The 18,057-nt window shown below is 46.7% G+C and overlaps 1 protein-coding gene across 4 annotated transcripts in view; it reads left to right on the top strand.

Annotated features, from left to right (window-relative positions):
* Window positions 1–18,057, top strand: part of FAM184A (family with sequence similarity 184 member A) — a 500,388-nt gene that overhangs the window by 58,865 nt on the left and 423,466 nt on the right. The window lies entirely within an intron of this gene.

Raw genomic sequence — 18,057 nt, 5'->3', positions numbered from 1 at the left:
CCCTGCCGTTATGGGCTCAATGGGCTCCTTGCCCAAGGGCCCCAGGAGTAAAAAGGGCCCTAGGCTGATAGCTGAGGGTCCCCTCTTTCCAGGGGTACCAGATTTTTTAAAATCGGCCCTGGGGAACCGGAGATATCCGACTTCAAAGCAGTGGTCCCCATCCAAGCCTGTTAATTGTTCTTCCCAGCTAGATATCTCGGGTTCTGTCTGACTTAAGAGTTTTTTTCTGAGGGTATACTCCAAAAGCTGTGACTCTCCCCTTTCTGTGGACACTGGCCAGGGCCGTTTCTAGCCAATTTGGCTCCCAGTGCGAGATTTAAAAATGCGCCCCCCCCCCCCCCCCTCCATTCACATTAAAAAAAATGCCCCCCCCCCCCCCCCCCATAGATATAAAGAGTAAAAGCATGCACGCTCGCTCCCGGCAAGGGGGCGTGGCCTCGTTAAAATGGGAGTTGTTTTGTTAAGATGGGCGTGGCCTCATCTGATCTCATCATCACGGCCACCACAGGATAAAGTAAAAAAGTCCTCATTTTACACATTACAGCAGGCACGCTGACCCCATTTTACAAAGCACGGCAGGCAAGTGTCCCCATTTTACACAGCACGGTAGGCAAGTGTCCCCATTTTACACATTGCGGCAGGAAAGTGTCCCCATTTTACACATTGCGGCAGGCACGTGCCCCCATTTTACACATTGCGGCAGGAAAGTGTCCCCATTTTACACATTGCGGCAGGCACGTGCCTCCATTTTACACAGTACGGCAGGCAAGTGTCCCCATTTTACACATTGTGGCAGGCACGTGCCCCGATTTTACACAGTACGGCAGGCACGTGCCCCCATTTTACACAGTACTGCAGGCAAGAGTCCCCATTTTACACAGTACGCAGGCAGGTGTTCCCATTTTACACAGTACGCAGGACAGGTGTCCCCATTTTACACAGTACGCAGACAGTGTCCCCATTTTACACAGTACGCAGGCAGGTGTCCCCATTTTACACAGTACGCAGACAGGTGTCCCCATTTTACACAGTACGCAGGCAGGTGTCCCTATTTTACACAGTACGCAGACAGGTGTCCCCATTTTACACAGTACGGCAGGCAAGAGTCCCCATTTTACACAGTACGCAGGCAGGTGTGCCCATTTTACACAGTACGCAGACAGGTGTCCCCATTTTACACAGTACGCAGGCAGGTGTCCCCATTTTACACAGTACGCAGACAGGTGTCCCCATTTTACACAGTACGCAGGCAGTTGTCCCCATTTTACACAGTACGCAGGCAGGTGTCCCCATTTTACACAGTACGCAGACAGGTGTCCCCATTTAACACATTATGGCAGGCAAGAGTCCCCATTTAACATATTATGGCAGGCAAGTGTCCCCTTTGTATACATGATGGCAGGTGGCAGAGGGGGGGTAGAGAGAGAGAGAGAGGGAGAGGCTGACTTACAGTTGAAGCGGTTCTTCCCACTCTTCGCCGCCTCTCCCTCCTCTTCGCGGCGCCGCCGGCTTGGTTCCCCCTCCTCCGTCCTCCCGAGTACCCAGCTCGGGGGGCAGAGTTTTGTGGAATGACGCGATTGCGTCGTGACGTCACGACGCACCGCGTCATTCCACGAAACTCTGCCCCCCGAGCTGGGTACTCGGGAGGAGGTGGGAATGGATTTTAAAGTGTTCAAGAAGTGCCGCAGCGGGCGCCCCGTGCGGTTGCACGGCTCGCCCGCCGCAAGAAACGGCACTGACACTGGCAGCTTGTCTCTACTATGCCCAGAACCAGAGATATCAGCCTTCCAGCAGCTGCTCCCTGCTCCAGCTCCACACGCCTAATATGCAGTGTTATATTTTTGTTGGTGGATTGCTCTGGTTCCTGAACTCTGATCCCCAAGTCCCCAATATCTCCTGAAAGGTGTCCCCAGTACCTCCTCAAAGGTGTCCCCAGTACCTTCTGAAAGGTGGGAAAGGAACTGGAGATATCTGCAGTAAAGTAGGCTGCCTTGACCACCGGAAAATTATGAATATTAAGCCCACTCCACTATCCACCCCTCCCCTGTTTATTAAACACCCCCTACCACCCTGGAAGTCATGTACCAGGGCCCCTTCATTCAGCACATTGTCCCATTCTACAGTTTAGCATTCTCCTTCCCGCCCCATTTGTGCAGTAAAGGAGTAATTAGTAGAATTATTTCTCCAGGTCCTACATGCTGAGCGAGAGATAGAACCCCCCTACCCCCGCGGGACATCAAAGCTGCTGCTGATAGCACCCCCCGCCCCTACCGCTGATGGGTGGGTAGGGGCCCCAGTGCATTGCTGTGCCCAGGGGCCTACACTGCTGTTAAGACTGCTCTGCCCATGGTGTGTACACACAAAGGCACAGTTGTAATTAAGAAGCATGGTATCTGAAATATATTGGTAATGTGCTGGGCAGTGCCTGGGAGATGGCTATTCAGACGCACAAATATGGTTCATCTTATATGCGTGTTATTGGAGTCACAGGCGTGTTGCTGTACTACTGTAGTTGCAGGGCCAGATTAACAATGAGGCGGATGGAGCTACAGCTCCAGTCCTCCACATAACAATAGTACAGGTTGAGTATCCCTTATCCAAAATGCTTGGGACCAGAGGTATTTTGGATATCGGATTTTTCCGTATTTTGGAATAATTGCATACCATAATGAGATATCATGGAGATGGGACCCAAGTCTAAGCACAGAATGCAATTATGTTTCATATACACCTTATACACACAACCTGAAGGTCATTTTAGCCAATATTTTTACTAACTTTTTACATTAAACAAAGTGTGTGTACATTCACACAATTCATGTATGTTTAATATGCACCTTATACACACAGCCTGAAGGTCATTTAATACAATTTTTTAATAACTTTGTGTCTTAAACAAAGTTTGTGTACATTGAGCCATCAGAAAACAAAGGTTTCACTATCTCACTCTCGCTCAAAAAATTCCGTATTTCGGAATATTCCGTATTTTGGAATATCTGGATATGGGATACTCAACCTGTATAATAATAATAATAATAATAATAATAGTATAATAATATTTGCTGATGATCTCAAATAAATATCTTGATTGAATAGTTTAGGTATGATTCGTGGAACTGCACATCCTAGCAAGTTGTACTGCATTTGCTGATGATCTCAAATGAATATCTTGATTGAATAGTTTAGGTATGATTCGTGGAACTGCACATCCCAGCAAGTTGTACTGCATTTGCTGATGATCTCAAATGAATATCTTGATTGAATAGTTTAGGTATGATTCGTGGAACTGCACATCCCAGCAAGTTGTACTGCATTTGCTGATGATCTCAAATTAATATCTTGATTGAATAGTTTAGGTATATTGAAAAAGTGAGGGTTTTTTTTGTATTTTTTTACCTTTGTAAAGATATAGTTGGCTGCCTTATTGGTATGTAATGTCTGGTTTTCTAAGCTAATTTATGGCCTTAGCTTAAAGGGGGATTGTATTGGGTGGAGTTTGCAATCATTGCATTCACATGGCTATTGTTCCTATTTAAAGTCTAGTATACGGCTGGATAGCTATCGGCTGGTAGTGCTTCCATAGAAGTGCTGACATAAAAGTGTTATTATAAAAATAGCGTTATACCTGCGTTAAACCGAAGGGAAACATCAACACACCAACACTACCACAAATGGTCTGCCTTAATGCCTCAAAAGTATGTAATTCATCTTATGCATATTATCTGTTTTTTAAAACCTATGAAAAGTCATCCCCAATCTGCTCTCTACAGTTCTCTCTTATGCAAACTCATGTATGTTTCTTGATGTAATGATTTCTTGTAATTGTCATTGCATGTGTGGGGAAGTTGCTCGGTGAAACAGTTAATTATTGCATACTGACTGGTGTTTACCTCCTTTGAACATTTGCCCATTGTGGTCAGGTGTACTATATCTTTATATTTAGTAAGGTGTAGTCATGGTGTAAAGGACAGAGTATGATTACTGATTAGTAAAAGAAAACAAATACTGAGCAACATCCCCAAACAGTTAATTTCAACTTTAAACTTGTCATTTATTTTGTACGCTCTGGACATGGCTACTAATAACAAATGCACAGACAAAATTCTTAAAGCTATGTCTGCAAATGCTAGGAGCTTAGGAGACAAAATTCCAGAGCTAATTGCGATAATGACAAGGGATAACCTGGATTTTGTGGCAATTACAGAGTCTTGGTGCAATGAGAATCATGACTGGGACATAGCTATACCAGGATACAATTTATTTAGGAAGGATAGAATAGGAAGAATAGGAGGAGGGGTAGCAATGTATGTGAAAAAAGCATAAATGCTACTTTAATACAAAATATTGAAGCCAAAACTGAGGCCCTTTGGGTCACCATAGAAACCGGGAAGAAGGACATTATTCGCATTGGGGTGATCTATAGACCACCAGGCCAGGGGCAGGATTTGGACAGGAACCTATTGTTGGACATCTCTAAAATGGTTTTAAAGGGAGAAGTCATAATCATGGGAGACTTTAATTTAACTGATGTAAATTGGGAGGGGTCTTTTGCAAGTTCAGCTATAAGTGGCAAATTTCTACAATCCTTACAGGGAGCATCTCTCAAGCAATTGGTGAGGGAGCCCACTCGCAAAGACTCAATATTAGATTTGATTCTTACAAATGGTGATAGGATATCTGATATATATGTGGGTGAGCACCTGGGATCCAGTGATCATCAAGCAGTATGGTTTAGTATACAGACAGGATCCAACTCCTGTCACACAAAAACAAAGGTGTTGGATTTTAGAAATGCTGACTTTGCAAAAATGGGGAGATGTTTAAGTGATTCATTGGCAGACTGGAGGAACTTGGAAGGAGTGCAGGAGAGGTGAAAAAAACTGAAAAGTGCAATACTAAGTGCAACAGACCTTTGTATCAAAATAGTTAGGAAAAGCACCAGGAAAAGGAAGCCAGTGTGGTTCACAAAAGAAGTATCAACTAGTGTGAAAGCAAAAAAGATGGCTTTTAGGAAATACAAACAGACTCAAAATAATAACGACAAAGAGGTGTATCTGGACAGACGGAAGGATGCTAAGAAAGTGATCAGATGTGCAAAGGCAGAAGCTGAGGAGAAAATGGCCCAGTCAGTAGATAAAGGGGGCAAAACTTTTTTTAAGTATATAAGTGAAAGGAGAAAATCAAATGGAGGAATAATAAGACTTAAGACAGAGAGTGAGCATTTGGTGGAGGGAGAAAAGGCAATAGCAGATCACCTAAATAATTATTTTTGCTCAGTATTTACTACAGAAGAAGGGATGGGGCCACAGTTAAGTTGCAAGGACATTCATAAAAATAAGGTAGATGAAAATACATTTACAGATCAGAAGGTCCTAACAGAACTTTCAAAACTAAAAGTGGATAAATCAATGGGACCAGATGGGATACACCAAAGGATACTCAAAGAGCTAAAAGATGTGCTGGTTACACCTTTGACAGAATTATTTAACCAGTCACTAAATACAGGTGCTATTCCAGAGGACTAGAAAAGAGCAAATGTAGTTCCACTGCACAAAAGTGGAAGCAAGGAAGAAGCAAGTAACTACAGACCAGTAAGCCTTACATCAGTAGTAGGGAAAGTAATGGAAAAACTATTAAAAGAAAGAGTAGTGGAATATCTTAAATCAAACAACTTACAGGATCCAAAACAGCATGGATTTACTGGTGGGAGATCATGCCAAACAAATCTTATTGACTTTTTTGACTTTGTGACGAAAATAATAGATCAAGGGGGAGCTGTAGATGTAGCATATCTAGACTTTAGTAAGGCATTTGACACTGTCCCACATCGCAGACTGCTAAATAAACTTGAAAGCCTGGGGGTGGATTATAAATCAGTTAAATGGATAAGAACCTGGTTGCAGGATAGGAAACAGACAGTCGTAGTTAATGGAGTGCAATCTATGGAGGGAAATGTTACCAGTGGAGTACCCCAGGGATCTGTACTTGGTCCAGTTCTCTTTAATATCTTTGTTGGTGACATTGCAGATGGTATTGAAGGGAAGATATGCCTTTTTGCAGATGATACAAATATATGCAACAGGGTAGACACACCGCGTGGCCGCGCTTCGGGAGGTGGTAAGTGGGTCCCGCTCGCGGGACCCGGTCTTTTTCGCGATCCGGCGCGGTCAGTGGGAGGCGGGCCGCGCGCGCTGGCGGTGGACACTGTGGATACAGGCGATCTCACTAGATCACCAGGGCATGGGCGCAGGTCAGGTTTTCTCTTAAAACCGATTTTAATATCGCCCACAGTACCCGGTGGTTTTGCCAGCAAGGGGGATAAGGCTTAGACCTGAAGCCCCTCCCCCAGCCCTAGGGCGCCATTTACAGCAAGTGTTCCCGCCCTGGAGCTGCATCTCTGTCTTTTCCTCACTCCCTGTCAGTGTCTGCGGCGCCATTACTCCTCAGCTCACTGTTCCTGGGACTGCTTGGGCAAATCCTCCTATGTAAAGCCACCTGGTTGTCAGCGCTGTGCCTTTACATGACACTTAAGTATTCTACCTGCCTTTTTAGTCAGTGTTAGTAAGAAAGAGTGCATTTAGTCAGGGGTTTATAGTACAATTACCCTGTGATATACATCCAGTTTCTTACTGTGTAGTGTTATATCTATTGACTATATAGCTGTGTAAGCTAGTCCAGTGCAGTATTATTGTCTGTAATAACCTCTGCATTGTACAAACTGTGACTATTTGTGTGTGCATTGATAGCTGAGTGGTGTCCATCTCGTGTCATTCACTCAACTTGCTATCCCTATATTCTATAACCTGAGGGGGCTTGGTGCGTCAGGTGTTATTTAATATAGGATTTTCACAAAAATATACTGTATTACGTATTTTTCTCTGTGATTTAGTCACCATATCTCTTTTTTATCTCTGCTGGTGCTGACTACACTGTGCAGGGGTTTGGGTTTAGGGATATAGTGCTGCTAATAATTGTACTGTGTTACCTCATACTGCAAGTTATATCATGTCTGCTTCTGAGGGTAACGGTTCTGGGGCGGAACACACTGCTGGTGTTGCTGAAGCCACAGGCACATATGGGGAGACTATAGCAGCTGTGGGCTCTGGTTCTGGGGGCTCCTTGCCCCCCAGTGGGACTGTGGCAACGGAGGCACATACTGACCCTCCGTGGGCCGCTTTTTCCACGCTTCTGCATATGCTAGTTCATAAACTAACACCCCCTATGGGACCCCCAATGCCGGTACAACTGTATGTGGTCCCTGCAGCTAACCCGCCGTGGGCGGACGATTTATCTGCTCAATTAAAGAAGTTGAACCAGTCCCTGACTACTAAAAAGTCTAACCAACGCTCGCCTAAGTCCAAGAGGTCCTCTAAGCAAGCGCTCGTCTCCTCACAATCCACTGCTGTCACTGACATCTCGTCTGATGAAGACAGCACATACACTGACCCCACAGGTTCTGACTCAGATACGGCTGATGGGGAGGGTAGTTCACATGTGGGTGTTACTGATCTTTTGGAGGCTATTAAGTTAATTCTGCAGATTTACGGATGATCCCGAGCCATCTGTTCCTCCTAAGAAACCAGATAGGTTCAAGCATCAGAAGGTGATTAATCAAGTTTTACCTCACTCTGACCACCTAGTGGATATACGTCAGGAACCCTGGCAAAGCCTGGGTACGAAGTTTGTGTCTCAAAAAAAGATGCTGGCTCGCTATCCCCTCGCGCCAGAGCTGTCTAAGAATTGGGAAACGCCTCCTCCAGTAGACTCACATGTGGCTAGGATGGTGGTTTCCTCAGCTCTACCTGTCACTACCGTCACGTCTCTAAAAGAGCCTACGGATAAACGCGTTGAGGGTTGTCTAAAAGCGATTTACACCCTCACGGGTGCTGCACAAAGGACCACTATTGCAGCTACATGGGCGGCAGAGGCTATTGAAGCATGAGCCTTGGAGTTAGAAGCTGAAATCTCCTCTGACCATGCTAGACAATGCTTGTCATATATTGTCACAGCTTCTCGCTATATTAAAGAGGCGGCTTCTGATGCCGGTATCCTAGCAGCCAAGGCCTCTACTACGTCAGTCCTGGCTCGCAGGATATTGTGGCTGAGATCCTGGTCTGTGGATCTGGACTCTAGAAAAACCCTGGAGGTACTCCCTTTCAAGGGGGATATTCTGTTTGGGGAGGACTTGAATAAGATAGTGGCTGACTTGGCTACTGCCAAAACTGCCTGTCTGCCTAATACAGCTCCTTCTGTGTCGAAGGCCAAAGGCACGTCCTTTCGCCCCTTTCGTCCTTCAGGTAAAGCAAAGGGTCAGGCGTACCATAAGCAGGCCCGCACTTCCAAACCTGGTAAGCCGAAGCCCAAAAGAGCCTGGGCTGCCCGTCAGCCAGCAGCCAAGACCGATAAGCCTGCCGCATGATGGGGCGGGCCTCCCCCTGGGGGATCCCAGGGTGGGGGGCCGGCTTCTAGGGTATACCCAGGAATGGTTGAAGACCACTTCAGATGCCTGGGTACGGGAAGTCGTCACTCGAGGTTACGCCACAGCCTTCAAAAACCGACCCCCTCATCGATTTTGCCAAACAGACGTCCCGTCGGACCAGACAAAGGCTAACACTCTGCATTTGGTGGTACAGACCCTCCTGGATACAGGAGTCGTAATACAGGTGCCTCTTGCTCAGAGGGGCCGGGGGTACTATTCTCCGCTGTTGCTAGTCCCGAAACCGAATCGGTCCTCCCGGCCCATTCTCAACCTCAAGGCACTGAACAGGGCGTGGCGGAGGAGGGACAGAAGCGGAACGAAAAGTGTAATTTCTAATGGCCACATATTACATTGATGAGAAATGTCGTTTCGGGGCTACTGTATTTATTAAAATTCTTTATCTGGGACAGTTCCTGTGATAAGAGCCTGCTATTTCTTTACTGACAGTTTCAAACCCAGCTTACCTAGAGCTCAGGTATGCAGTAGTGCCGAAAGTAAAGGTAGGAGTGGGCACAGTTTATAGGGGAGTTATATACAATCAGGGAGCATAGCCATGCCCTTCAGCCACCATGCACCCTAGATAGCACCCAGTACGGTCCGATGTCTGAAAGTCCCAAAATGCAACCGTCAGTCAACATGAATTCAACAAGAATCGCGTCATCTACTTTCCGGACCGCCCACTTTACTCTCAAAGTGGGCGGCCGGGCAGGGGGGAAATGAAAAACCGGGAGACTTGTCTGCTCTTCCGTGGGGCCAGGAGGGCCACACGATTTTCGAGAGCCTCCTGGCCATTCCGGGAGAGTAGGCAAGTATGTACTGGAGGCCATACTCTGACAGAGAGTCTGCACCAAGCATGGGACTTGGGAACATTTTGATGGTGCACACCCAGCAGTATTACAGTGTCTTAAGGCACACAAATTGTCCATGTCAGCCCGTACACAGTCAGACACACGCATGTACAGTACATCAGGTGAACAGCTTATAGCATTAGCATAAAGTCACAGACGACACTACTGAAAAAAAAACTGCTAAAGCGGCTGCAGCAGCATGCAATTCTACATAAGCCCCTTAAAGTATCCACCTACATAAATTACTGCAAATAAAATAAGAAACATGTCAGAACTACTGTATAAACCATGGGGACTGTTTATGAAAATGCGTCAATAGCGAGGGCGGGGTTACAGCGTCACAACATCTAAATCACACCCCCCGCTCTGCAATGCCGCAATAACCGGCATTTTACAGCAAGGGCAACTATAGGTTGCCAGGAGGAGATCCGAAGACAGAGGTGGAGGTGGAGTGATCCAAAGGGATCTAAAGATTGCATCAGCTACCACTTTCCAGCTCTGAAAAGCTAAGCTCTGGGGACTGTTTATTATGCAATGAAATAAAGAGGTAGTGCCTTTATATTACATGGCCCGATACTAAATTATTCATCAATTGACCTGAAATAATACATTAATAAATAGACCCCTAAAGCTTTGGCATTAGAGGTTATTTGCAAAATGATTAAATTAGTGCAATTATAGGATTGTGGTATAAAGTTCTGCATTGATCCCGAGAGCTGTCGCTAACAGTTTGGGATAATGCCTGGATAACTGAAAGAGTTTCTAGTAGATTGTGCAGATGTTAAAGGACATTAAAGGAAAATATTAATTCAGTTCTCTACTGAATAAGATGAGAAAATGTTGCTTGGAAATGCTCATTGTAAGGTTCTTTTTGTGTGTGTTCTATTGTCAATGCCGAACTCTTGTCTGAGACAAAGGCATTAGAATAAACCCAGTTAGAAGTGTCATTTATGTTTCTTTTAATAGGCCATTTACAATGTATGTGATTTCTTTTGTGATTGAGAAAGTTACGTTCTCTGTATACCGTATTTATATACACTGCTCAAAAAAATAAAGGAAACACTAAAATAACACATCCTAGATCTGAATGAATGAAATATTCTTCTTAAATACTTTGTTCTTTACATAGTTGAATGTGCTGACAACAAAATCACAGAAAAATTATCAATGGAAATTAAATTTATTAACCCATGGAGGTCTGGATTTGGAGTCACACTCAAAATTAAAGTGGAAAAACACACTACAGGCTGATCCAACTTTGATGTAATGTCCTTAAAACAAGTCAAAATGAGGCTCAGTAGTGTGTGTGGCCTCCACGTGCCTGTATGACCTCCCTACACGCCTGGGCATGCTCCTGATGAGGTGGCGGATGGTCTCCTGAGGGATCTCCTCCCAGACCTGGACTAAAGCATCCGCCAACTCCTGGACAGTCTGTGGTGCAACGTGGCGTTGGTGGATGGAGCGAGACATGATGTCCCAGATGTGCTTAATTGGATTCAGGTCTGGGGAACGGGCGGGCCAGTCCATAGCATCAATGCCTTCGTCTTGCAGGAACTGCTGACACACTCCAGCCACATGAGGTCTAGCATTGTCTTGCACTAGGAGGAACCCAGGGCCAACCGCACCAGCATATGGTCTCACAAGGGGTCTGAGGATCTCATCTCGGTACCTAATGGCAGTCAGGCTACCTCTGGCGAGCACATGGAGGGCTGTGCGGCCCCCCAAAGAAATGCCACCCCTCACCATTACTGACCCATTGCCAAACCGGTCATGCTGGAGGATGTTGCAGGCAGCAGAACGTTCTCCTTGGCGTCTCCAGACTCTGTCACGTGCTCAGTGAGAACCTGCTTTCATCTGTGAAGAGCACAGGGCGCCAGTGGCGAATTTGCCAATCTTGGTGTTCTCTGGCAAATGCCAAACGTCCTGCACGGTGTTGCGCTGTAAGCACAACCTCCACCTGTGGACGTCGGGCCCTCATACCACCCTCATGGAGTCTGTTTATGATCGTTTGAGTAGACACATGCACATTTGTGGCTTGCTGGAGGTCATTTTGCAGGGCTATGGCAGTGCTCCTTCTGTTCCTCCTTGCACAAAGGAGGAAGTAGCGGTCCTGCTGCTGGGTTGTTGCCCTCCTACGGCCTCCTCCACGTCTCCTGATGTACTGGCCTGTCTCCTGGTAGCGCCTCCATGCTCTGGACACTACGCTGACAGACACAGCAAACCTTCTTGCCACAGCTCGCATTGATGTGCCATCCTGGATGAGCTGCACTACCTGAGCCACTTGTGTGGGTTGTAGGGAGGTCATACAGGCACGTGGAGGCCACACACACTACTGAGCCTCATTTTGACTTGTTTTAAGGACATTACATCAAAGTTGGATCAGCCTGTAGTGTGTTTTTCCACTTTAATTTTGAGTGTGACTCCAAATCCAGACCTCCATGGGTTAATAAATTTAATTTCCATTGATAATTTTTGTGTGATTTTGTTGTCAGCACATACAACTATGTAAAGAACAAAGTATTTAAGAAGAATATTTCATTCATTCAGATCTAGGATGTGTTATTTTAGTTTTCCCTTTATTTTTTTGAGCAGTGTATTATTGTGTGGCCTTCTGTTATTTATTCATTTATTTATTTATATATTATAATAATTTTTTTTTACATAGATTTAAATATATATATTTTTTATATATTTTCCTCTGACTGCTGTAAAACCCTAATCTAGGCTGTTAGCTCTACTGCTCATTTAAACTACAAAGCTGGGTCACATCTATGGATAGCAAAGCTACAAATGAAAGCCTTATTGCCCCCGCAAATTATCACTCAGCTGTTCTGGTGATATCTTAATAAATTGCAGTGATAAGGTTGATTCTCTATTGCACAGGTTCTCAATCTCGGTCGATGCTTTTGCACTTTAGGAGTAGCTCCCGGCCAGTGCAGTTTTAGCGTGCTGGCCGGGAGCTACTTGTCGCTCCCCGGCCCGCAGCGGCTGCGTGTGACGTCACGCAGCCGCTGCGGCCCGCCCCCCGCATGGTCCGGCCATGCCTGCATTGGCCGGACCGTGCCCACGAAATGGCCAAACGCCGCTGTTCCGCCCCTCGTCCCCCCCCCCCGGCCCAGGGACCATCTCTGCCTGTCAGTCAGGCAGAGACGATTGCATTTATACGTTAGCCTTCGGCCGTCCGGCATGCGCCGGCGCATGCGCAATTCTGACCCGATCGCTGCGCTGCGATAAACTGCAGCGAGCGATCGGGTCAGAATGACCCCCATAGTGTAGGTTACCTAAAAAACTTTGACTGTTTGGGGTCCTGAGGAGCGAGTATGAGAACCTATGCTCTATTTCAACTTATTGCATTGGTAGAAAACCAGTTTTTGACACAAATTAGTATGTCTTAGCAGGTAATTCAGTTGGTTGCAAGGCTTATTGAGGTAAAAAAAAACTTGCTTACCTCGTGCCCAATTTTGCATTACCACGGGTATGCATGCTTCCCGTACCCACGGTATTCAATAAAAAAAAAGTGATCACTACGTTTTCAGCGCTGAAAATCTTGTGGCGCTTGAAAAAAAAAACAGACAAAAAAAACATACTCAACTGTCTGGTGCTCCTGGTAGTCTCCCTTCCATCTTTCCCACTTGCAACTGAATTCCCCCCTTACAGTCTTGAAAAATTAATTATGCTTCATCTATATGGAAAGAAAGAATAGTATTGTTCAAATAGATTTAGCCATTCTAGCGCTTTACCTGTCTTCATAAATGCATTGATATATTTTTTACAACATATTTTTGTACAGTATAAATTACAAAATTGATACATATTGGAAATTTCTGACTCTTTTCTGTTTTTTTTCTCTGTTAAATACTGAAATAGTATTTAAGAACCAAAATCTGCACTTGTAGTTGTTTTAAGGGTTTTTGTTTTGCTGTTAGCAGACCCTAGCAAGGAATAGGAATGGACAGTACGTGTCCCTCTGTCATAGTGTAAACAGACCATTATGGCAGAGATTGTGATGGGTACTGTTTTTGCAGCAGAACCCATTGCAAATTGTCCACCTGCTTTAGTAGTCACCTGCACTTAGGTTGTAATTCAGATCTGGTCACAAGCAGGCTTTTTTTTTTTTGCACTGCTGCGACCAGGTAAGCACCGCCTACAGGGGGAGGGGGTAATCGCGGTGCGGGGGTGCGATCGCATGTGCAGGAGAGCTGCACAAACAGAAGTTTGTGCAGTCTCTGTACAGCTCAGGACTTACTCTTCCAGTGCGATGATCCGGCTCGGAGCTGACGTCAGGAATCCTCCCTTCAAACGGCTGGACACGCCGGCGTTTCTCCGGACACTCCTAGGAAACAGTCAGTTGACACCCACAAATGGCCTCTTCCTGTCAATCTTCTTGCGATCGCCGGTGCAATCACTTTCTTCAGCCATCCCGTCGCTGTCCTGCATTCCCTGTCGCTGGAGGGACCTCACGCCTGCACATTGCCGTGCATACGCATGCGCAGTTCATACCCGATCGCTGCTGAGCGAAAACGGACAGCGGTGATTGGGTCTGAATTACTCCCATCAGGAGATGGGGAAGCGGGACTCCCAGGTGCGGTGAATCCGCATTGCAAACATAATGGGGCATGGTCTATCGAATAGGGGCGTGGTTTCACGACAGTGCCATGATTGCTAACCATGCTCCCATTTTCCGTCACTGAGGGGGCTTGCGCAGCACTCTGTAAGCTGCTGGCATGCCCCCAGACCCGCTGTCTCCCATGAATAGACGCTGTGCACATGCAGTGACCGACAGGAGCCTCCCAACTCCCCTTCCCCCTGTCCACACCAGGGGGGCCTGTCTTGAGAAAACGGGACAGTTGGGAGGTATGCCATTTATTGAAATCCCTTTTTTCAGAAGAAGAACAAAAGATACATGCCGATGCTATAATCCTCATCATCATCAGCAGCAGCAGCAGCGCATGTCTATATATTGTACCAGCCTGTAAGTACAAACACACATGCCTCTGAGAAGGTCTAACTAAGCTGCATGCCTGGGGACATGCAACACTTACTGTACTTGTGCACTTTCTAAAGATGCCCTTACACTAGTGCGATTTGGGACAATTTCATCTGATTTTGACGGATCGGGCCGAGAAATCGGATGAAAAGTGGCAAATCGCAGGTGTTTTACCTCCAATTCCAATCCGATGTGCGTCCCCATTCTCGTCAGATCAGAGTGAGAGATCGCAAGGGCTGCACTATACATTTGTCGGATCCTAGAGCCTTGCCTGGGATCACATATGTTACATCTTATGCAAAAGGACCGCATACAGGGGGTCATTCCGAGTTGTTCTCTCGCAAGCTGCTTTTAGCAGCTTTGCACACGCTAAGCCGCCGCCTACTGGGAGTGAATCTTAGCTTATCAAAATTGCGAACGAAAGATTAGCAAAATTGCGAATAGACACTTCTTAGCAGTTTCTGAGTAGCTCCAGACTTACTCTGCCACTGCGATCAGTTCAGTGCTTGTCGTTCCTGGTTTGACGTCATAAACACACCCAGCGTTCGCCCAGACACTCCTCCGTTTCTCCAGCCACTCCCGCGTTTTTCCCAGAAACTGTAGCGTTTTTTCACACACTCCCATAAAACGGCCTGTTTCCGCCCAGAAACACCCACTTCCTGTCAATCACACTACGATCACCAGAACGAAGAAAAAACCTCGTAATGCCGTGAGTAAAATACCTAACTGCATAGCAAATTTACTTGGCGCAGTCGCAGTGCGAACATTGCGCATGCGCAGTTAGCGGAAAATCGCTGCGATGCGAAGAAAAATACCGAGCGAACAACTCGGAATGACCCCCACAATGTATCGTACGTGATCCTGCCGAATGGGAAGCTGCCGGGGAACTCAAGGGAATCCTGTGCGAATTCTTCCCTCAGAGAACTCGCATAAGTGTATGGAGACCTTTACTGTACTGATACTGAACTTCATTCATCCCACTCTCCTGGTGAAGGAGGGCGTAAGGGCAAGTTACTCTCACCTCTAAATTCAGACTGATTTACTTGCACATATGCAGTGTGGCCAAGTTACCACAATTCATCCAATTGTAAATCACACCCTATACCTACTGTACTTCACTGCTTCATGTTGTCAGTCCAGGTAACTGCCCCCGCAATAATCAGTCAGATGCAGTAGCTTATTAAACCCACTGCTTTCTAAAAGAGCTACCTACAAGTCACATTTCTCTGACGTCCTAGTGGATGCTGGGACTCCGTAAGGACCATGGGGAATAGCGGCTCCGCAGGAGACAGGGCACAAGAATAAAAGCTTTAGGATCAGGTGGTGTGCACTGGCTCCTCCCCCTATGACCCTCCTCCAAGCCTCAGTTAGATTTTTGTGCCCGAACGAGAAGGGTGCAGGCTAGGTGGCTCTCCTGAGCTGCTTAGAATAAAAGTGTATTTTAGGTTTTTTATTTTCAGTGAGTCCTGCTGGCAACTGGCTCACTGCATCGTGGGACTAAGGGGAGAAGAAACGGACTCACCTGCGTGCAGAGTGGATTGGGTTTCTTAGGCTTGGACATTAGCTCCAGAGGGACGATCACAGGTTCAGCCTGGATGGGTCCCGGAGCCGCGCCGCCGGCCCCCTTACAGAGCCAGAAGAGCGAAGAGGTCCGGTGAAATCGGCGGCAGAAGACGGTCCTGTCTTCAGACTAAGGTAGCGCACAGCACCGCAGCTGTGCGCCATTGCTCTCAGCACACTTCACACTCCGGTCACTGAGGGTGCAGGGCGCTGGGGGGGAGCGCCCTGAGACGCAATATAAACAGATAATACCTTAGGTTGGCAAAAGAATACATCACATATAGCTCCTGGGCTATATGGATGTATTTTAACCCCTGCCATTTTTACAGAAAAGAGCGGGAGATAAGGACGTCGTGAAAGGGCGGAGCCTATCTCCTCAGCACACAAGCGCCATTTTCCCTCACAGCTCCGCTGGAAGGACGGCTCCCTGACTCTCCCCTGCAGACTTGCTACAGAATCAGGGTAAAAAAGAGAAGGGGGGGCACTATTGGCAGCTAAAAATAATATAAACAGCAGCTATAAGGGAATAACACTTATATAAGGTTATCCCTGTATATATATATATAGCGCTTGGTGTGTGCTGGCAGACTCTCCCTCTGTCTCTCCAAAGGGCTAGTGGGGTCCTGTCCTCTATCAGAGCATTCCCGGTGTGTGTGCTGTGTGTCGGTACGTGTGTGTCGACATGTATGAGGAGGAAAATGATGTGGAGGCGGAGCAATTGCCTGGGTTAGTGATGTCACCCCCTAGGGAGTCGACACCTGACTGGATGATCGTATTTAAAGAATTAAGTGATAATGTCAGCACTTTGCAAAAAACGGTTGACGACATGAGACAGCCGGCAAATCAATTAGTGCCTGTCCAGGCGTCTCAGACACCGTCAGGGGCCCTAAAACGCCCGTTACCTCAGTGGGTCGACACAGACCCAGACACAGATACTGAGTCTAGTGTCGACGGTGAGGAGACAAACGTAATGTCCAGTAGGGCCACACGTTACATGATCACGGCAATGAAGGAGGCATTGAACATTTCTGACACTACAAGTACCACAAAGAAGGGTATTATGTGGGGTGTGAAAAAACTACCAATAGTTTTTCCTGAGTCAGATGAATTAAATGAGGTGTGTGATAAAGCGTGGGTTTCCCCCGACAAAAAAACTGCTAATTTCTAAAAAATTATTGGCACTATATCCTTTCCCGTCAGAGGTTAGGACGCGTTGGGAAACACCCCCTAGGGTAGATAAGGCGCTCACACGTTTATCTAAACAAGTAGCGTTACCGTCTCCTGATACGGCCACCCTCAAAGAACCAGCAGATAGAAGGCTGGAAAATATCCTAAAAAGTATATACACACATACTGGTGTTATACTGCGACCAGCAATCGCTTCAGCCTGGATGTGCAGTGCTGGAGTCGCGTGGTCGGATTCCCTGACTGAAAATATTGATACCCTGGATAGGGACAATATATTGTTAACTATAGAGCATTTGAAGGATGCATTACTATATATGCGTGATGCACAGAGGGATATTTGCACCCTGGCATCAAGAGTAAGTGCTATGTCCATTTCTGCCAGAAGAGCGTTATGGACGCGACAGTGGTCAGGCGATGCGGATTCCAAACGACATATGGAAGTATTGCCGTATAAAGGGGAGGAGTTATTTGGGGCTGGTCTATCGGACCTGGTGGCCACGGCAACGGCTGGAAAGTCCACCTTTTTACCCCAGGTCACTTCACATCAGCAGAAAAAGACACCGTCTTTGCAAACTCAGTCCTTTCGTTCCCATAAGTACAAGCGAGCTAAAGGCCACTCCTTTCTGCCCCGGGGCAGAGGAAGGGGAAAAAGACTGCACCATGCAGCCGCTTCCCAGGAGCAGAAGCCCTCCCCTGCTTCTGCCAAGTCTTCAGCATGACGCTGGAGCTTTACAAGCAGACTCAGACATGGTGGGGGCCCGTCTCAAGAATTTCAACGCGCAGTGGGCTCACTCGCAAGTGGACCCCTGGATTCTACAGGTAGTATCGCAGGGGTACAAACTGGAATTCGAGGCGTTTCCCCCTCGCCGGTTCCTGAAGTCTGCTCTACCAAAGTCTCCCTCCGACAGGGAGGCAGTCTTGGAAGCCATTCACAAGCTGTATTCCCAGCAGGTGATAATCAAGGTACCCCTCCTACAACAGGGAAAGGGGTATTA

The sequence above is a fragment of the Pseudophryne corroboree genome, chromosome 4 (genome assembly GCF_028390025.1).
Source record: "Pseudophryne corroboree isolate aPseCor3 chromosome 4, aPseCor3.hap2, whole genome shotgun sequence".
NCBI lineage: Eukaryota > Metazoa > Chordata > Amphibia > Anura > Myobatrachidae > Pseudophryne > Pseudophryne corroboree.
Note: the sequence above shows the minus strand (reverse complement) of the source record. Positions and strands in the feature narration are given on the sequence as shown.